Source organism: Amblyomma mixtum, chromosome 3 (assembly GCF_055824585.1).
Source record: "Amblyomma mixtum isolate Tamu chromosome 3, ASM5582458v1, whole genome shotgun sequence".
Taxonomy (NCBI): domain Eukaryota; kingdom Metazoa; phylum Arthropoda; class Arachnida; order Ixodida; family Ixodidae; genus Amblyomma; species Amblyomma mixtum.
The window spans coordinates 217,385,396-217,406,804 of NC_143014.1; the positions used below are offsets into that span (position 1 = coordinate 217,385,396).

The window sequence follows — 21,409 nt, forward strand, 5'->3', positions numbered from 1 at the left end:
TTTCACATCTACAACGAACCTAAACAGGCTGAAGACTGTAACAAAGGAGAGTAATACGATAGTCCAAACGAACGTCAATCGGCTAAAGGAAAGAAGAAACAAAACCAACTCACGTTTCTTGCCTTTTCCCACCGGCTCCTAGCTAGCGTTGACTGCAGCTACACATCCGAAATCTGCACAAAAAAGGAAGGCCCAGATGTGCGCGAGAAGACTGTGCTAAAGAATAAACTAATCGGTCTTACCGTTTTCATAAACTCCGTATTCTTCCCGCCACTGCTTCCCGCCGCGCGAAAGAGCGACGCCAGCGACGTGCGCGCCGCCACTGGACCGGCGTTGGCAGTGGCTATTGCTGTGGTTGCTGTTTGCAGCGGAAAAGTAATGTGAGTTTTGAATTATTTGAATGTGTAGAAACTGTATGGTGGCAGAGGTTTATATCTGGCGCATGCGACTGTTCGTCTGACAACGAAAACTCGTACATATATGCACTTGAAAAATGTCAGAGGTACAGAAATGGTTGGTTGATTGGTTAATTGGGTTTAACTTCCCAAAGCAACTCAGGCTATGAGAGGCGCCGTAGTGAAGGGCTCCGGAAATTTCGACCACCTGGGGTTCTTTAACGTTCACTGACATCGCACAGTACACGGGCCTCTAGAATTTCGCCTTCATAGAAATTCAACCGCCGCGGCCGGGATGCGTATTGCCAAAACATATCCTGTACACGCATTCGAGCAGACGACGCCCCGGAGTGCTATCACGTGACCTCACGCAACTTCCGCCGTCATAAAAAAATGGCGCCCTGCGTATGCGTGCGGGTTGCAGTTTCACGCGAGCGGTTTTACACAAGTTTTATGCAAGCCGCCTCGTTGGATCGTGGATACTTGGCTCCGAAAGCCTAATGTGCGTAGATTCCAAGGAGCTATGCAAGCCGCGCCGTGCCGCTGTTCTACGCTGGAAAACGCATCGTCGGTCTCGCAGCCTGCCCATCGGGCCCTTGCAGCCTGCCCCTCTGCCCGTGTGTAATTTTCTATCGATGCTCGCCGTTCGTGACAGCGTTGGTTCGCGATATATAGCTCTTGCGGAAGCTGGCCTTAACGCAGAAGTGGTTTCGCCAGTCGGTTGTGTGAAGTCGCGTCTGCAGAAGTTTTGCTCACTAAACTAACTCACTTTTCACCAGCGCACTTGCGCTCGCGGTGCTCTTTCGAGCAACAACGGTGTGCGCGTTTTGTCCCCAAGGCTAGACTTCTCAGAACTTGCGTCAAACTTGTTTTGACGAGTGTGGCCCAATGAAAGTGCACTTACTGTAGCCGTTTTTCCGGACTGGTGGTAACGGTGTTCTTGGTGCGATAACATAAATTTGGATTGCCAAACCGCTATTTCTCAAAGTGAGGGGTAATAGGAACACTGTGCCGAGTGGGCAGTCGGGGATGCCGGCCCGACGCTAGGCACAACCTTTAAGCAGAGAAGATGCTAGTTTATCTTTTATTTCGTAAATCCATAGGCATGTGATCGGTGTGCTGGTCAGGCGCCATGATAAATTATCCATGCTTTCAGAAAGGCAGTTTTTCATGTATGCTTTCAGTTGTTCTAATGATTGCCTGCATATCCATCACAGACTATTGTAGTTCACTTCTCATCTAACAGGTAGACCTTCATTAGTGCCAAATCATTATGGTGTACAGCCTGCCTCACCCTTGTGTAGAGCGCTCAGCCGGCACACTTCTCTGCAAATAAAAAGTGACACCTCGTCGTACCTGCTAGATTATAGAGGAAATGATTCCATGTCAGTAGAGCCTCGCAGACCCACAAGCAATGTGGGCACTACAGCTTTGGCCAGGTATCATGGGTTGCTGTCTAGTATGAATTTTTATTGCCTGCTGGCCACTGGTTTAGTGCTCGACATGAGGGTGATGCAGACTGTACATTACTTACTTTACGAGTTATCTCTGTTGACATGAGAGGAAAATTTAGCACGTTTCAGAGTAAGTCATATTTAAAAAGTTACTATTTTTTTAAAGCTGATGACGTGCTAATGACAGTTACTATTTTTTTAAAGCTGATGACGTGCTAATGACAGTAACCTGGGATGCGTAATATTTGAAAATACCAAAATAAATTTTTTCCCATCAAAAACATTTTTCCTTCAAGTGTGGTATCATACCTTAAGAAGGAACAAAGATGCATACTTTATTGTGCAGGCATATATTTTTAGTATGTTTACATGGGATGGTGCATTTCAGATTAAGCAAAAAATGTGGTGGCTTCCAACAATGAGGTGCTTTCATAATAAGCTGATAACTTCTTTACTTGTGCTTCTTTGAATGGCCATGGCCAAACTCAGGTCCAAACTATTTTGCAGCAGTTTCAAAAGATCGTTTCTTCGTTGGTTCCTTAAATTTCACTATGTGTGGAATAAATGCTCAGTTGTTGAAGTCTTGTGTTCCTTGTATCACCTCTCTTGTGTCAAGCTTCTAAGCGCAAGTGAAAAGGAGATGTCCATCCGTTCTCTGCACCGCCCCAAGCCCCTCCTTCCTGCTGGTCGGCATGGCTGGCCTTGGCGGCCAAGTTGCCCAGTTGGCTCTTAGAGCACGTATAAGGCCTTGATTTAACCTGTTTAAGTATTTCTCTCTCTCTCTTATCTCCTGCACACAATACAGCATTGGTGTAGGAGAGGCCACCTTTTTGTACTTGATCTCAGTCTACCCATTCTTGCTTTAGAAAACTAAAATACTAATCACGCAGGGAGACACGTACCTCTTAAATCTTAATCACTGCAGCATTTCAGTACGTGTTAAGAGCAATACAATGAAAAGAATGAGGTACGCAAATCTGTGGGGTACTGAGTGTTAATGTAATGTTCGAACTTCTGCTTTCTTCTCCCCTGGTGTTAGTTTCATTATTTGTGTGCTCATAACCTTGCCAGTTGTTAGTGTAATTAACTGATTTTGTTTATGTTATCAGCTTTTGAAAGCCTATATGCAATAATATATGATAAAAAGATGTCTGTAGCACAGCTCTTCACATCAAAACGTGCATTTTCTTCCATTAGCTCAGTTGTACATTGTCAGCAACAGCCCTTTCTTTTAGAGACACAGTTTAGATTTACAGCATCACGCTAGAGCACCAGATTAATTGCACCTTTTTCAATCTTCTATCCATTTGCTGCACTGAGTCCGTTGAATATGGCCAGAACCGTAAATATTTCTGAATTTTCATTGCAGTTACAGCACTATGTCTTCACAAATTGCTTTCTTTGAAGTACACAGCTGAAGTACACAGCCATTCATTCATGTCCGACATCACTTTTAATGCCTCCGGTATAGCCAAAATAATTGAATCACTAAAGCTAACATCCTCATCCGGAATTGATGGTATCAACACTAAAGTACTAAAGAGCACAAAAACTGTTGTGTGATCCTATGCAATATTTTTCAGCAGTCATTGTCATCAGGAGTGGTGCCAGAAGACTGGAAAGTGGGCAAAATAGTTCCAGTCCCGAAAAAAGGTCCTTCACATTTATGTTCCAGTTATCGTCCCATTTCACTAACAAGTGTTTGTTCCAAGGTAATGGAACACGTCCTCTACTCTCACATAGTAAAATTTTTAATATCTGTTAATTTTTTCAATCCTAGACAACATGGCTTTCGCAAGGGCCTCTCATGTGATACACAATTAGCTTCATTCATAAATGACATAAGCTCTAACCTAGACCTGAACATACCTGTAGACGCGCTGTTCTTAGATTTCGAAAAGGCCTTCGATAAAGTTCCCCATCAGAGACTACTACTTAAACTCTCAAGATTGTGCATTAACCCCCTTGTATTAGATTGGATTTCTAATTTCCTTACGAACCGAAAGCAATTTGTGTACGCTAACAACTGCTCCTCGTCTTTTTCTCCAGTCCTCTCCGGAGTCCCCCAAGGTACAGTACTCGGACCATTGCTGTTTCTAATTTATATTAATGACCTGCCTAGTAACATATCCTCTAACATCCGCCTTTTCGCAGACGACTGCGTACTTTACCGCCCCATCCACACCACCTCTGACTCTAGAATTTTACAGGATGACCTTAAACGAATTGAAACTTGGTGCGACAAATGGTTAATGTGCCTAAACACTAACAAAACGTCTTTGCTTTCCTTTCACCGTCGGAAAAACTATCAGGCATCAAGTTACACCATTTGTGGCTCGGTAATCTTATCTGTCCACTCTTACAAATACCTTGGCGTCACCCTTTCAGATACACTAACCTGGTCAGAGCATATAATGAAAGTTACTAACGAAGCCAATCGCACTCTTGGTTGCCTCTGTCGAAACTTGCGCCTAGCCTCTGCATCCGTGAAAACACTTACTTATCTTACATTTATCAGACCTAAAATAGAATACGCATGCTCAGTCTGGGATCCCCATCAAGCTAATCTTTCTAACACCCTCGAAGCTCTACAAAATCGCGCTGCCAGGTTTATTTTCTCAGACTACTCCTATCATTCCAGTGTCACTGCACTCAAATCACGGGCTAATCTTACTAATCTTGAAAAGCGACGCTGCATCTTCAGGCTGTGCCTTTTTCACAAATTCTACCATACGCCACTTAATGTTTCAGCAATCTTACCACTTCATCGACAGTCAAGCCGCACCAGCCATCCTAAAGCCGTCTATCCGCCCCCAGCACAGACCACAGCACATCTTCGTTCGTTTTTTGTTCAGACCGCTCGGGACTGGAACAAACTGCCTGTCGACGCTGTGCGCCACTCCGACCCACATTCCTTCAAGACTGCCATCGAACCACTCTTCACTTGAACATTATGCCCATCCCTCATGTAATACCCCACACCAAGGGGCATTTGAGGTACTAATAATAAAAAAATAAATAAATAAATAAAGTCTCAAAGGAGCATTGCGTACTACCTTGGCCTTCCTATCCATAAAATTGATGCATGCGAGAAAATGTCCTTAGTGTATAAGCAAGCCACAGGTCAGTGCTGTTGACATCAACCGCAAAACCTCGTTGATACGTTCATGGTTTATACAGTTTCCGGGTTCGTACACAGGTTACCTGTGTATGTTATGTTTTGCGTGTTGTGCTTCTCTGCGCTGCCACGTGTAAAGGGGGTCGAGGGCCTCTCAAGCTGCACTGTCGCAGCTTTTACCTTGGCCTCCTCCATTTTGTAAAAATGGACACTATTTTTCTTAAACACATTATTATTATTATTTACAAATGTATACATTCCAGGAAAACTCGATTTCCTGGCTACTACATTTAGAATTTCGACAATTTGTGGTCGTATAATTCGTATATTGACCAACCGCACATGTGCAAACATTTTTTTTTGCGGAGTGGTGACGTCTTTGCAGTGCCTACTTGCCATGAGGCGAAGCACCACCATCAAAAACAAAAAAAAAATAAAAACGATGCATTAGCATTCGCGATGGCCTTTCCTGCGAGTACGTGATGTGAAGAGCAGAAACGCTGAAGTTTCATCGCGGTGCATAAGGGCAAGGAGAAGTTTTTTCCGGGTCTGGGAAACGCAGCTTAAAAAGCAAAAACACTTCGACAATCACCCGCCGCGGTGGCTTCCCCACGGTACTTAGGTGCAAACGGGAGAAGCATCCAACAATGACACGGAACAGATTTTGGTTACTTTCGTCATTGCCGACGACGGAGCTGATGTGTTGAGAATTTCCTTCTGTGTTAAAGACAGCACGAACGCGGGCTGAACTCAGCGAGCACTGGAATAGGGTCTGTTCAGCTCTTGTGCCAAGAAATGGCAATCGACATTTTTATAAAGTGAAATTGTCAGTACATGTTTTTTACCTTATTCAACAGGTATATATCTCAGAATTAGGCGGTTTGGATCATGTGTTTTCCCGGATAATAGAGTTTTCCCCGTAATTAGAAAATAAAAACGCATCAACGAAGTTTTACTACATTGCTCTTAGGTTATCTGAAATGATAAGGGGCACTGGGCTGCTCATGACTGTGCTTGGCCTGTAATGGATGTGTGATCATCTCCAGCTGGATTAAACCCACTCTCCCAGTGTTCTCCAGTTACCCCTGTCTTGTGTGAATTTCCTTATATCATGGCTGTAGCTAACCTCTGCTGGCTGTTACTATATTCGCCCTTTCTTGATATATATTCTGTGGCTCAAACTGGAAGCTGGTTATCTGTAGTACACATTGCATGATGTGCCCTACTCCACTTCTTTTCCTTAAGTTTAATATATGACCACTGATCTAGGTTTCTCTTTCCCTACCTGTTAAAATTACATTTATTGATCTTTTTTCCACCACTTGTTCCAGTATTCACAGTTTCAATTCCAGATACTTTGTTTATTTTAAAGTCTGCACTTCTTAAGTGAGCTCTGACAGAATGGTATTTTCTGATATTAACAAGCTACTGTTCATCATGTCGGAATATCTACCAGATATGCTTTAGCTTATTCTTATTTATTATCTAATCCTTCATTATTCGTGTCCCCAATGAATACTTGACACAAGGGCTGCTTCGAGTGTTTTCCCACTTTTGAGGAAATTATTTACCAGCCACTACCTTAACTTTAGTACAGTTACTTTATACATGTTGTAATTTTCAAACCTATCTGTCTGCAGTGCCTCATGAGCTCCTGAAATATTTGCCGCAAGTCTCCAAAGTTACTCAACAAGGTAATGTCGTTAGCAAACTAGAGGTTGCCGAGGTACTCCCCACTAATTTGTATACCTCATTCTTTTCAGTTTATTGCCCTGAGCACATATTGGAATTCGGGAGTGAATAAGGTTTGGGAAGTGCACCTCCATGCGTGATACGTATCAATTTTCTGAAGAATTGTGGCAGTGTGGTTATGCGTGCATATGATTGCAAGCATTTTCAATCAGCCAAGAGCTCTTTTATAACTTATGAAGTTCATATACAAGGGTTATACTAGTGCAACATTTCTTCTATCCCTGAATGTCGTGAACATGATGTATGGGTGACACTAATACGCAAAGATACATGCTGCACTCCGCAACCTCAAGAGGAACTCAAGCAGGTTAACAAATTTGTTCAAGAAAAGTCCATGCACAGCTATACTTAATATGTCAAAACCAGTAAATAAGATGGCAGCTAGTGCATTAATTTACTGATTCTTGGTAACGTTTCCTGGTTATAATGTGAAATAGTCATCGTCTTGTCTATCCAGCGTGCCCATTTTCCTCACGACACTGCTATCATGTGGTAAATCACCCTAAAAGAGGAAGGAAGGAGTAAACTTTATCCATAAAAAGGAATAACAATAAAATATTTCTTGCACCCTAGGAGGGCCCCTGAAAGTTGAGGAGCCCTTTGGAAGAGCGAGATGGGTTCAGGAAGGGCCCAAATGACCATCCTGACATTGCTGTTATGTGGTGATGTCCATTTGGCAGGCGTGTATACATAGTCGCAAATTTTCCTGCAGAAGGCTGTGCAAGACTGCAAAATGTTCCACTACCTACATGGTTATGCTGGCGACATATCATTTGAGCGACATATGCACACTGAACGAAATTTAATGCTCTCATTATCTGCTATTCGTGTGCTCAGTCATTTCGTTTCTCATGCCTGACAGGCTTCCTGGTCTTTGAATATGGATGGGTCCTGTGCAGCTTGCTTTCTCAACTCTTACTTTCCACACTCAACATATACTAATCATAAGTACAGAGTTACACGTTCTTTTCCAGTGCATGAAAGCACCACAGAGTTCAGGCAAAGCAGTAGCAGTACGTGCTGCACAACGGGCGCGAGAAGCGAACATTTCAGCTGTGTGATGCCTAGAAAAAGAAAGTAATTTAAAATACGTTGTACAGTGTTTCAAATCATCAGAGAGAGTTGACAACATCACTTCATTAACTATCTTCACCGACCTCATTCCCCATGGAAAGCCCTGGAAAACACATCTAAGTACGACATATGTTATTGCAGGCAGGTCTGCACAGCACAGGCACCCGCAGGTGTAGTTTCCCTTGATTTTGAGCTCGCTCAAAACAGCGCGTCGTTGTCCACATCGGATTTATATTGTTGCTTATGCGACCAGCAAGAGGTGGAAATTTTGGTATCTTTCCACCGCCGGAGCTCGTGCTGCCAAGACATGCACTTTGCCGATGAGGTAGCTAACAATGCGCAGAGCTGCTTGAGAAAAAAAAAAGTTGAACGTCGACAATCGACACAGAGGTTGTAAAAGAAAGCTGCGACTTGTCTTCGTCCTTCGTTTTATCACGTGATCACGCACGCACGCGCACACACACACACACACACACGACCAGACACGACATACCTCCTAGTCCCGCGCGAAGCGAAACCAAAACTTCCACGACAGTTCACGAACGCTAGGCAGCGCTACAGTCGCCGGAAGTGACGTCACTATGTTTATTTGTTTGCAAAGATGGCGTTTTTTGAGCTCGGTGGTGAAAAGTGGACCAGAGTTTTTTCTGCGCTGCGAGCGTATGTCCTCCTTACCTTATTCGGTCCTCGTTGTTTTGCACAGTTTAAAAATGAACAAAGTGCACCAGCCAGCCTGCCAGAAGACATTGGTTTGCAAACAAATGCCGTTCTAAATATGTGATGCCAAGGATCTATGCAAGCAGTGCCGTTGGATGCTGGGTACGCCTTTTCTTGCAGTTTGTCAATTAGCTAGTAGTGTGTAATATTGGAACATTTGCTCGGTTGCTTGCCGTTCGAGGTGATACTAGGGTTGCAAGTATTTTTAGGGACCACAGTGGCACTGTTGCGAAAGCCGGGGCGTAATGTTGGCTGAGTTACAGCAAGCAGTTATGTGAAGTCACGGCTGCGAAAGTTTACTGCATAAACATTTCACAGAGCACTTGCGATCGCGAAACACCCTCCAGCCTTGGGGACTAGCGTTGTCAAATGGTGTACATGGAACTTGTTTACAAACTTGTTTTGTGAAGGCTGGCCAAGTGGAAGCGCATTTATTACATGCAGTTTAACGAAGTAGCTGTAACGGACCTTATAGTGTGAAAACATGCTTTCGTTTTGCGACCGCACCCTTTATTGTGACGCGCTGTTCATAACAGCAACCGCTCTGAACTATCGGTTTGTGTGTTCACTAAGCGAGAGGCTCGGGATTGTGAAACTTGATTCCGAGATCAGTGGGCTGTTTTGTGCAATCTGTAACAAGTAGCCACGCCGGCCGTTTGAGAGCACTGTGGTGAATTTGCGGTCGTCATGTCGGCCCTACGTTAGGCACTCCTTTTAAGCGGAGGCGGTGTCACGTTTTTTTTTTTGTATTTGATGATTTCATAGGTATGTGATTCATGTGTTGCGCAGGTGTCATCATAAGATGAGACGAGAGTGTTTAAATTAAGTCCGGGACACTTTTTAATATGCTCACATAGAATGGTGGAATTGAAGACAACAGTGAACAAAATAAATAAGTGCTGGCTTCCCACAGTGAGATGCTTTCATGATAACTTTTTATGTTTCTCGGAATGACCTTGACTAACTCCGATCACAAATTATTTCACAGCTACTTCAAAAGCATCTGAATTAGGTGAAACATTGTAGAACGCCCAGAAATTCGCCAGAACGCCCAGAACGCATTGTAGAAATTCCAGAATAGTCCGGACAGATAGTGATCGAACATTTCAAAACAGCTTTTTAAAGTCATCAGCAAATGCCACACACAGTTGACTAACATCATTGCTCATAAGATACAAAACTACTCTGAGTGAGACCCCTCGATGAAACCATATGGAGGAATTAGCAGTTTTGGAGAGTTGTTTATGCACACTGCTCCTACACTTAGTGAGGCAGCACCTCTGCCATTTAGCAAGTGCACAAGAAACACCAAGTAAACATTTTACGCAAAAGCAATCTTAGTTACACAGCCAAATCCTCTCAACCTGTCAACAACAGGAAAATGTAACAGTGGCTTCGATTGTACATATGATATAGGGCAGCTGTGCAGCTGTCATAGATCCCACTTGAAGGGCAAATAGCCGTGTTTGTGTTTCCGAGCAGGCTTAAAGCTGAGGCAATGCACAAAATGTAGAAGAAAGCCTCAAAGCAAAGTTCACCTTACAGTGTTCAACAAAACTTGGCCATGCGATGGGCAGTAAAACTTTACAGTATGAAGGAGGGGAAAGGTGAAAAGTTTAGACTGGCAGCTGCAAGGTTGCAAGTTAACCAGTGCAACTTCAGCACTGTAACGGAAGACCTGCTGCTTCATTGTGTCATGGCCAGCGGGGAAGTGGTTAAATCAGAGAGGTGGTCGCTGAAGGCTCTCTTAAGGATCTTGAAAACACCGTGTGTCTTTAAAAAGGAACTGGCAAAGCAGTGCAAAAAACCAAAGATATGTTGCAGTGTACAAAAGCCTGTGGTGCATTGGAGTGCACCATAGAGTCAGGAAAAATGTCAAGGAAAGACAAACATGCACAAGAACACCCAGCAGAATAGCAGACTCAGAGCTGTGGTCACCTTTGGAGTGTTAGAGAGCTATGCTACTCTTTTCAAGCAGAAAAGAGCATAGCTATGACCAAACAGTGCAGTTTGCAGCAGTCTGCCGGACTGTTAAAAGACGATAAAAAAATCAAGGCCCCACCGCGGTGGCTCAGTGGTTATGGTGCTCGGTTGCTGACCCAAAAGACGCGGGTGTGATCCCGGCCGCGGTGGCCGAATTTTGGATGGAGATAAAATTCTACAGGCCCGAGATGCGATGTCAGTGCACGTTAAAGAACCCCCAGGTGGTCGGAATTTCACTACGCCGTCCCTCATAGCCTGAGTCGCTTTGGGACTTTAAACCCTAATAAACCATACCAAACCAAAAAATCAAGAATTATGAGAACAGCACACATGAGAACTCACATCAGATTTTGGAAAAGGAAGACTTCAGGATAAGGCCACTGTCAGGGGCACTATGCACCATACTTTTACTGAATTATTCATGAGTATCAATCGTGTGGTGCAAAATTCCTTCTTAAAATGCATGCGTTTCCAGCTCGCAGCACAAACCTGACATCACAAGCAAGTGCACAGTGTTACGTGCGGTACATGACACACCCCTCAAAATCAAGTGTGTTATCACGAATAGACATGTTGCATTTGATCTTCTCGAGAAATGTCCTCAGTGCAATTTTGCACTTCGGACATTTTCTAGCACATTACTCCGAAGGGAGTGGGGCCTTTTTTTTGGCCTCTTGGAACAGGGTTGACCTGGTGGGCGTCCAGCTGGCACCCCTTTGGAGCCCCTTGTCAACCCCGGCCGGCGTCTCGCAATACTTGTAGGCTGCACCCGGATTTGACGTCCCCGGTGCCTCCGTGCTGCTGCAGTTGCCTTGAAGGCAAGCATAAGCCCAGCTGCGTCATTTCCATTGGGCATGCGGTCCAGCTCATGCCCAAGACACCGCAGGATTTCTAGATATGCAGGGTTGTGCTCATTCACGGCATGTAGGCGGCGCAGCTGGGACTCCAAGCTCTGGTACACATCTTCTCTTTCCTGCATGAAAGGTTGTGGAACTGAATGACTAGATTCTGTCCACTTTGAGCGTTTCGAATGTCCAAAGCTCTGTAGCTATCATCTACTCTGTGATAGAAGTTCTAGTTGCAGGCTGGGCTACAGCAGCTGAGGATTGCCATGTTGGTTTTCTTTCTTTTTATATATTAGCATTCTCATTATTTGCATGCACACTTCTTTGAAATTAGCCGCCGCGGTGGCTCAATGGTTATGGTGTTTGGCTGCTGACCCGAAAGACGTTGGTTCAATTCCAGCTGCGGCAGTCAAATTTCGATGGAGGCGAAATTCTAAGAAGCCCGTGTGCTGTGCGATGTCAGTGCACATTAAAGAACCCCAGGTGGTGGAAATTTCCGGAGCCCTTCACTACGGCGTCCCTCATAGCCTGAGTTGATTCGGGACATTAAATCCTCATAAACTAAACTAAACTTGTCTGAAATTGTTACAAGTAGCCAATTATGACCATGGCACCCTATTGCTATGTTTGCAGTAAGCTCTGAGCTGAATCAGAATATTCATTTGCTGGACATGAAACTTCACTGTAGCAAGGCATACCTCTTCATGCATATGCGGTATAGACCTGGTCAGTGGAACAATCTGAGTTTAGCATTCTTGATATATAGGTCCGTTGCAAATGTTCCCAACATTTACAGACAAAACTGTGGCTCATTTATTCATTCTTGCCTGGTATAGCCTTTCATCTGAATGGAAAGCTGCAGACTTGAATGTGCAACTAACATCGGCAAGGTAATATGTATCGCATAGAATTCTAGAATTTGTATTTCTACACTAGTGTTACTTTCAGCATGAACTCTAAAAAGTGTCTTTTCTACAAGTTTGCAAAGATCAACCAGAAAAAATGTTCGTTGTCTTTACCTGCACTGGCATTGCTGAGGAAAGAAGGATTTAGGATGCGAAGGAAATTTACAGGGAATATGCACCTGGGCAAGCTGGGGTTGATCACAGTCTTGCGCAGTAGGTGACAGCTGTCTTGATGTGGAGGGCTGGCAGTCGTCTTGCATGTGGCTTGCTTCACAAGCCTGTGGGTTTTCGTAACTGCAGCTTGCCTGGTCGGGCTCTTCTTGAGGCTGCTCTCCTCCCAGGAAGGGCATAAAGAAATCCGAGGGGGGCACTTGTTGCCTAAGGCCAGCTTGCCCAATTGATGCCTGTCTCCTGTGTTCAGGGGCGGAGCAGTGGGAAACAATCCCCCAAAAGTTTCATGGACAAGCGCCTGGTGCTTGCAAAAAGCACCTTGTTTCCCTGCTGCGCAGCTGCACATTCCAAAATCTGCTGACACTTCATATATTGTGTCTTGGCGTGTGGCACTGGGCACTGCATAGAGGTTGTGGCCTGTTAGTCGTATGGTGTCAGCAGCTCCTGATGGCATCCGGGAAAGGAGCCGTTTGTAAGCCAGGTGATGACTGGCAACACGGCTGTTAGCATGGCGGAGGATGCGGCTCTCGAAGTATCTCTCCCACACCACGGCCACTGCATCCACTAGTGCAACGGCGTTGAAGGCCTCTGCTCTGCTGAGCACGATGTCTTTGAGGATACGGATGGTGGCCTCAGAGAAATTGTTTGTGTTGTGCCCCCGTGTGGTGATGTTTGCACGAAAAAGGAGCACCCACTCCTCTTCCCTTTTGAGGAATGCCTTCACCCGTTCTACGTAGCCCTGGTGGGATTCAGACCCAAGCCTGGCTTTCGCAGCTTCCAGCTTCTCTTCTGTGTCATCATACATGACCTGTAGTTGGAGTTTGGAATCCTTTAGTGAGAAATGTGCCAGTGCCTTTCACATACACATATGCACATTTACGCTGTGCCTGTAATTTCGCACAGTCCCCCTCTTTAAAAAAGAACTACATTTGGACAAAACTTGCTCCTGGAATGTTGACATTAGTTGCCGTCTCTGGTCCTTGCCAACATGGTTGTGGGCAGCTGTCAGCCAGCGCCACTCTGCCTGGGCCACATGAAAATGGCACAGAAGCTGCCTGGCTGTAGGCCATGTTTCCTGCAGTGCAGCCTTCTCTGCACTGGAGTTGTCTGTCATAAATACGTGTGGTGCCTGCAGCGAGAACAATAGCCGATTTCAGCACGCCTATCAAGCCAAGAACAATTGATAGCTTTTAGTGTTTGTTCTTCACGTGACCTGCAAGGATTCATCCTTGGATCTTTGTTTTTTGATTAACAATATTGTGGCTAGCTTTCTTCTAGAAATCTGACTTTACATCATCTGTTGCCAAACATTTGCACATAGTGTGAATCCTGGCGGATATCCGCTGCTTTCAGAGGACTTGTAATGAGGATCACAGACAAGAAAATTCTGCCGTAGTTTAAAGCATTTCAAATAATATCACTATGCAGAAGTGACAGCGTATGCATACTCTGGACCCTGGCTTACTAGTAGGGGTTGGACTTGAAACCGGTTGAAACCAAAAAAAAAATAAAGAAAAAGGTCAGTATCCATGGCATGGATGCCATGGCTAGCTTGCTGTTAAGTAGAAATAACCCAATCTGCTTGTCGATGGAACTGCATAACCAGGCCTGGGGTTAGGTCCGATATCGGTGACCAGAACCGACAGTGCACTTCCTCACCAGAGCAGGATTTGGCCGCCCTGGTGTAGTACTTGGTCAAAACCTCCTGTATTAATACACTAGTTAACCCTGTCTCCAGCGGCAGCTCAGCAACTGACCAAGGCAGCGGCCAGGCCTGTGACACAACAGAGGGTGCCAAGAATCTCTTGCTCTGGACAGACCGCCGCTGGAAACTGAACCTGGTGACTGTTAACTCTAGCCTTATCCAGTGAGGCTAGTCTTGCAAAGCTTTTTGAGGAACTAGCAGGCATTAAATGAGATGTCGTGGGGCATAGCGAGGTTAGGACAGATAAGGCATATACAGTCCTAAAAGAGGGCACATACTATGCTATCGTGGATTAGTGGAGATAGCAGAACTAGGTGTGGAGTTCCTTATCAGTCAGAATATAGCTGGCAACATAGGGGAATTTATATTATTAACAAGAGGGTGGCAGCTATCGTAAATAACCTGAAGTGCTAACTGAAGGTGGTACAAACGTATGCACCCGCATTTAGCCATGATGACCAGATCGCTGAAAGCTGCTATGAAGACGAGGAATCTGCAGAGAACAAAATAAAAACACACTGCAGTGTACTGATAGCTGACTTCAATGCCAAGGTAGGAAAGGAGACCAGGCAGTAGGCGACTATGGTATAGGCTCTAGGAACAGCAGGGGGGGAGTTATGAGTAGAGTTTGCAGAGAGGAATAATTTATGGATCATATTCCTTCTGAAATGAAATAGACTTCATACTGTGCGCTCATCCTGGTATCGTGCAGGATGTGGAAGTTCTCAGAAAGGTGCGTTGTAGCGGCCACAGGATGGTAAGGTCTCGATTTAGCCTATGCTTGAAGGGATGGGAAAAAACAGTGAGACGGAAGCCCATTAACGCGTTAGCGGTAAGAGGGAAAGTAAAGGTCTCACTGCAGAACAGATATTCGGCTGTAACCAAGGGCGACGACCTTAATGTTCAGGCATTGGACGATAGTCTCACATCTATCATTACGTAGTGTTCAGTAGAAGTAGAAGGTAGGATGGTAGACTGCTTACTGCCAAGCTCTCTGAGGAGACGGAATATTTGATTCAGAAACGCTGAAGCATGAAAGCCTCTAACCACAGGTACGGAATAGCTAATCAATAAGTGCAAGGTAACCGTCATAAGGAATTTTAATATGGAGAGAATTGAGTGTGCTCTGAAGAACGCAAGTAGCCAGTAATGTGAACATTTCAGCATTTTCGCTTTTATACTGTAGGCCCAAAAAGTTACGTATGCTTTCTTTCTAGTCTGTACAACAATTTTTTTACCTTTAGAGAAATGGCTGTTCGCATGTTTGTATGACCATTGCAATTTTACAGGAACTGATATCATTCCCTTTCGTGCCGCAGACATGTTAGTAAACTGCAACATTCTGTTCCCCTCTATTCTTCACTCAAACTTGAGCCGTAACTGCAGCCTCACTGAGTGCATATGGCGAAGTTATGGGTTTTGTCTAGCACAGTGTTGAAATATCGCTCTTACATTTTTCATTATGGGGTGCTTTCGTGAACAATATGGCAGCCTAGAATTGCATCTCTAACACTGACCTACAACCTCTTGCAATGCTTGGCAGACAACCACATTTTATGGTGATGAAGTAATGGGGAAGGAAACATGAAGGCATATTTTCTTGAAGTTAGCTTCTGCAATGCACAAATTAAAAGCAGTGTTATTGTTTTTCCTACTTACGGCCTGACCTCCGAAGCAGAAAGGATGAGTGTCTTTTAGAAGTTGAAATGCAGCCATGTAGCCTTCTGTGCTCTGCTCATTGTGAAGTAGCACCGCTATTGGCACAGCACCAGCCATTGTTGCCACCAGCACCACCGTGGTTACTTTTGACAAAGACTGTACCTAGAAAACGGCCACGAAAGTACAGTGCGCGGGTGGAGGGCAGTGCGAAATGCGTAGGAGGAGGAGGTAGAAGAGGAAAGGCAGGGAGGTTAACCAGAGGATAGTCGGTTTGCTACCCTACACGGGGGGAAGGGGGTGAGGGAATAAAAAGAAAGAGAAAGGAGGGTAACAGAAAATTGAAGTCACAGGGAAAGTCAGCGTTTGTTGAAGTCACAGCCTGTCATGCAGGCCAGAAGTTCGCAAGAAGCCGAGCAGTGCCCCTTCCCCCTTTTGTCGGGGCAATCATGAAATAAGATACCACGTAGTACACTGATTTGCTTAACATTTCCTGGTGATAAAATGAGTCATGGTCTTGTCATTCTGACGTGCCCACTTTCCTCACGACACTGCTGCCATGCGGTGAATCTACCCTACAAGGGTGCATGCATTATGTGGTGAAGTCCACCTGGTAGGCGTGTAGTTGCGAATTTCTCTGGAAAACAGTGCGCAAGACTGCAGAACATTCTACTGCTTGCATAATCCTACTGGCGACATATCATTTGATCGACATATGCGTACTAAACTTAACGCTTTCCAGTTTTCAGCTCATTCGTGCGTTCAGTCGTTTCTTTTCGCACTGCATGTCAGGCATTCTTCGAAAATGAAGTCTTGTGCAGCTAGCTTCTCAACTATTATTACCTTAGTGATACTTGTTGGGTATGTTAAGATCGGCGAACACAGGCCTGGGAGGAATTCCAGTAAGACGTGAGTCATGCAACAAAGGTGCGGCGGGGAACAGCGGCGACGGCGGCGGCGTCAGGTGGCCAAGTCTGCCCACGGGTCGCCGGACGGAGTGACGCCGTGAAAGGTCACGCTGTTGATTTTACTTGAAAGGCGACTGCTACATTGACTGAGGTCCTGCGTTTCGGACATCAGGCGGGGGCGTACAAGGCCCCTCATTCACCTGCTGGGAAACGCAGCGCACTTACTTTCCCAGGGGGCACCGATCTCAACACAGTGCTGAATCGACACGACAGCCTTCGATGACGTGTCTTTCCCCCTGTCCACCGGCTGGGAAACGGCGTGGCCTTCCTTTCCCACGGAGGGGCTGCACCTGCCAATTCGACACGACAGTGTTCGAGGTCTGCTGGCTTTCCCCTTTCCCATCGACCGAGCTGCGGGAGAGTTCAGCACCGCCCCTTGACGTGGGTGGTACCGCCAGCGCCCACAACTGTCCACCTGACTGGAGAACGTTTTCCGAACTTTATTCCCTAGTCAGAGATCTCGGGAATACGAAGGGCATTTAATGGGGTGTTGTTTTGTAACCACCACACTCCCATCTCGTCTGTAAATATGTAAAATAAACCTTATGTACAGTTTCCTCCATATCGGAGTTCGACATCGTTCTTCGGAGCTGGGACCTGCGGGGCTGAACGAGTCAGTCAACTCCAGGACCCCTCCGTCTCCAACAGGTGGCTAGTTGGTGCATGTTTCCAGAAAAAGGGTTCAACATGTGCATGTTATAAAAACAGGGTTACACGTTCATTTTCATTGTGCTAAAGCACTACAGAGTTCAGGCGCTGACTGAAGGCAGCAAAAAACTAAATAGTAGCACATGCTGCACAACGGGCGCTATAGGAGCAAATATCCGACGCGTGATGCCCGGAAAAAACAAGCTAACTACTTTAACAGCGTTTATATTCATCAAAGAGAGTTGACAACATCTCGCTTGACTATCGGCGCCGACCTCATGCCCCCTAGAAAGCCTGCGGAAAAGAAAAGGTATGTACAGTCGCCGTTAAAAGTAAATGGAAGGCGACTTTGTCAAAAAAATTAATTTCTTTAAATCTAAAGCATAATGGTCCATGTTTGTTGGTGGACAGTGCAATTCGCGCAACCACAATTAGTCTGCACATATGTATTCAAGGATGCATGAATTAAGGGGGGGGGGGGGGGCGCGTAATTATTAAATTTTTCGTTAACATTGCCTTCCATTTACTTTTGACGGCACCTGTACGTATCACTGCATCCACTGGTATACGTTGCACGGACACCAGCGGATGTGGTTTTCCTCTGTGCTGAGCCTGAGCTCGCTCGAGCTGCACGCAAAAAGAGAAAAAAGCTGTGCAATGACGTCGCGCCCACGCCTGCGTAAAGAGAACAACAAAAAAAAACGCGACGAGAACCCAGGCAGTGCGTTTGAATCGAGTACAAAGCGCCGCGTTGCACGCAAAGAGGAAAAAAAAAAGCTGGGCGCACCCTCGCGCAACGACAAAAACAAAAAATGCGACGAGGGCCGAGGCAGTGCGCGTGAATCGAGTCCCTGCATGAAACCAAAACCGAAACTTCTCTAGAGTCGCTTTGCAAACGCTAGGCGCCGCCAGCGCTGCTTCAGCCGACGGAAGTGGCGTGATGTCACGTGATCGCACTCCTGGGCGTCGTCTGCTCGAGTGCGTCTACGGGATATGGTTTGGCAATACGCGGCCGGGATTGAACCCGCGTCTTTCGGGTCAGCAGCCGCGCGCCATAACCACTGAGCCACAGCGGCGGCACGAAAAAAGCCGTCGGCATCATAGTTGAAGTTGTCGAGTAATACTTGTTGGGGGGCTCAGACAACACCAAACGTCCTGAGGACGTCCTCACGCTTTCTTACTGTCTTTAGGACGTCCTGAGGACGCTGCCTAGTCGAGGGTCCTAGAAATGTCATCTCGAGGACCTGACGAGGACCCAGTTACAAACAGACCCTTTTTGTTGATTGCGGTTGTTCCTACTGCTGTACGTAATTATTGCGGTAATTGAAGCGCGGTAATTAGTGGGCTAACTAAAGCGCACAATTTTGTGCTTGCTTGCTTATATCTACCGCGCGGCTAAACCTCCCGTTTTTCCTTTTTATGAGAAAGAGCGCAACGGCTCGAGTTGGGCTGCGCTGTGCGCTACAGCGAAAATTTACCGCCCGCGCCGCGACGCGTGAACATACACGCCGCAGCCCACGTTCAGCAGGCGCAAGCAGCCGAGCGCGTTGCTTTCCGTTCCTCCATGCTTTCCGCACGCCAACTCGCGAGCAGCGGAAGCGTGCATTGAGGTTCCGGAAACGACATGATTTCCTTTCAGTTTTTGTTTTGCAGTAATCGAGAGTTGGTCGCGCTGTTTGTTTGTATTATCCGTAAGTTAGAAAACTGTTATACTTTCGAATCTCTTCGGATCTGTCGTTTACATCGGCATCTTTGGGGTAGCCACGAGTGGACGCCACCTTTCAATCGGTCAAGTCCAGTCGCTTCAAGCCAAGCCAAGCCATCTTATACTTAGGCAGCGAAGTCGCAGGAAAGCATAGATGGAGGCGACGCCGACAAAGGTGAGGTGCTTGACGTTCTGCCTTAAATTTGTTTTGAAAGGAAAACTTGCGAACTTCGCACTCACTACGATAGGCAAAACTGCTTGTCGCTTGCTCTTGTTTCTATGGCACTCGCGGTTTTCTTTTTGTTTTTGTTACAGATGACACCACGTTCGCGCCATTTTTGAGTCACACCGCCAGACAAGCTGGACAAAGCTCTGATCGGCGGTTCCGCCGGGAGAGGAAACTGCGTGTTGACTCCTGTTTTCGGCTGCTGAACTTGGAGCGAAATGAACTGCTAGCAAGGCCGTCCACTTCGCGTCAACTGGAGCACCCTGCAACGTGCGTTGTGTGTAGAACCCCTACATCGCGCGAGCCTGGTGCGAAGAACAGGCGCTTGTCAAGCGAACTTGGGACAGGCAGTGTAGAAGTGGCTTCTGGTGTGTCATCGGACAGTTACAAGCACTGTGGTGTCGAGGCAGCCTGCTCGTCATGCTCCGTCGGTGATGATGGGTCGGCGTGGGCCTGGGAAGCTGCGGAAGGTATTCCCGGCGTGGACGGTGTTGAAAGAGACATGCTTCCTGCACCCAACTGCAATGACAGCAGGCTTCTGAACTGTATGCACGGCACTTCCACGGAGGGCGGCGTAGGTGGTGCTGATGACATCAGAGAATTCAGGCCGAAGCTACAGATTTGGACAGTGAAATCGCAGTCATCTCACGCCGCGGTGACATCGCTATTGAAAGTCATGCTGCAGAGAGGCTGCGCAAACTGCATTCGAAGGAAGTCCGTGTTCACAGCAATAGTAAGTTGTACTGTAACTGCTGTTGGAGCAGAAGCAATAGCATGTTATTGCTGTATGCCGCAAGTATCGAGGAAATATCTTGGAAAGCATTGTTAACTGTATCGTAGCCTTTTGAGATGCACTGGTTGGCCTAGCAAGAGATGTCTGCCGCTTTTCACCAATACTGCTGTCCCTGCCACTTTATATATCCTCCCTCTAAAATGTTAATACAAAATGAAATGCTGTTAAGAACAGGTATCTCATCTACTAAGACTGTAAATGAAAAGTTGTGTTTATTCTGTGGCCAGATTATTTGATTTAACAAATTGCATGAAAGGGGAGGGGTATTTTTTCAGGTGAAATTGCTTCTTTAACTTGTTTGTGCTTACTGTAGGAACTGAAATAATATGTGCATGTATCCTACATGAAAAAAATTCTGGCTTTACTAAACAAGAATTCAGGATGCTATTAAAGGCATTATATATTTTTAATTGTGGAAACGCTTTGCACATATGCAGTAAACTACAAAAAGCAGAAGCTGCTAGCTACTGTTGGCCTCGAGGTATATTGCTTTTACCAAGATTGACTCTTTGAGGTCAAGACACCGAGATTCACCAAGCTGAAGAATCGGAATTTTCTCTGAAGCACAAAATGAGCATTGTAGTCAAGTGTAAACATGAATAAATATTTATGCAGTATTATTTTTGTGTTGTTCCTGCTAGTGTTGCTATACTGGTTGAACTGATGCATTACGTGCATTCTACTGAGGTTGCTGAATCTTCCATCATGATCCTCTTCTTCTCTTCGCCTTCCCCAGTGCAGAGTAGCAGGCCAGATATTCAACTTTCCGGCTGGCCTCTCTGCCTTTCCAAGCAGGAAACTCATCTGTCATCAGATTCATCTGTCCGAAACTCATCTGAGCCAGTTTATTGAGGACAGCACTAAGACCTGATCTTTTCTGGCACTGGGTATGCTAGAACTTGCTGCCAGTTTCCTGCGTTGCACACTTCATATGCATGTGGAAATTTATAGCTTGGCTATAGCTTCCTAGTTTTGCACTATATTAGCTGTCTACAGTGGCAGCTGTTATTGTTCTTGTTCTAGTGGCAGTTAGGTGTAGCTGTACATGTAATGGAGCTTAAATATGAGGAACAGTTCATAATGCCGAGTGAACTGCAGCGAGGCCTTCAATGTAGTGTCCTCAGTATGTACTAAATTAGTCCTTTGTTGCCCTTTTTAGGACATCCTGAGCATGTCCTAAATTCAGACAAATGTCCTGAAAATGCACTACAAAAGGCCTAGGGTGCCCTTTTGAGGATGTTCTCAAAACGTACTGGGGCCGGACAAAATGACTTGTTGAGACCCATTTGAGGAT

At 45.7% G+C, this 21,409-nt stretch overlaps 1 protein-coding gene, 2 long non-coding RNA genes and 1 pseudogene across 4 annotated transcripts in view; 3 read left to right on the forward strand and 1 right to left on the reverse strand.

The window, feature by feature from the left end:
- The first annotated feature begins 317 nt into the window (after positions 1-317).
- LOC149353687 (uncharacterized) overlaps positions 318-21,409 on the forward strand; it is a 50,727-nt gene continuing 29,635 nt past the window's right edge. Inside the window, exon 1 of one of the 2 annotated variants that reach the window (XM_089582729.1) lies at positions 318-380. The gene's annotated coding sequence lies outside the window, so the exon portion shown is untranslated. The remainder of the gene's footprint in view (positions 381-21,409) is intronic. The other variant, XM_089582730.1, reaches the window with a different exon arrangement.
- LOC149353688 (uncharacterized) lies at positions 7,872-17,305 on the forward strand. The gene is made up of 2 exons (XR_016291027.1): positions 7,872-8,612; positions 11,256-17,305. It is a non-coding gene; the product is annotated as an uncharacterized LOC149353688 (long non-coding RNA).
- LOC149353689 (uncharacterized) lies at positions 11,090-13,888 on the reverse strand (annotated as a pseudogene).
- Positions 18,886-20,732, forward strand: LOC149353690 (uncharacterized). Its single transcript, XR_016291028.1, has 2 exons — positions 18,886-19,271; positions 19,412-20,732. It is a non-coding gene; the product is annotated as an uncharacterized LOC149353690 (long non-coding RNA).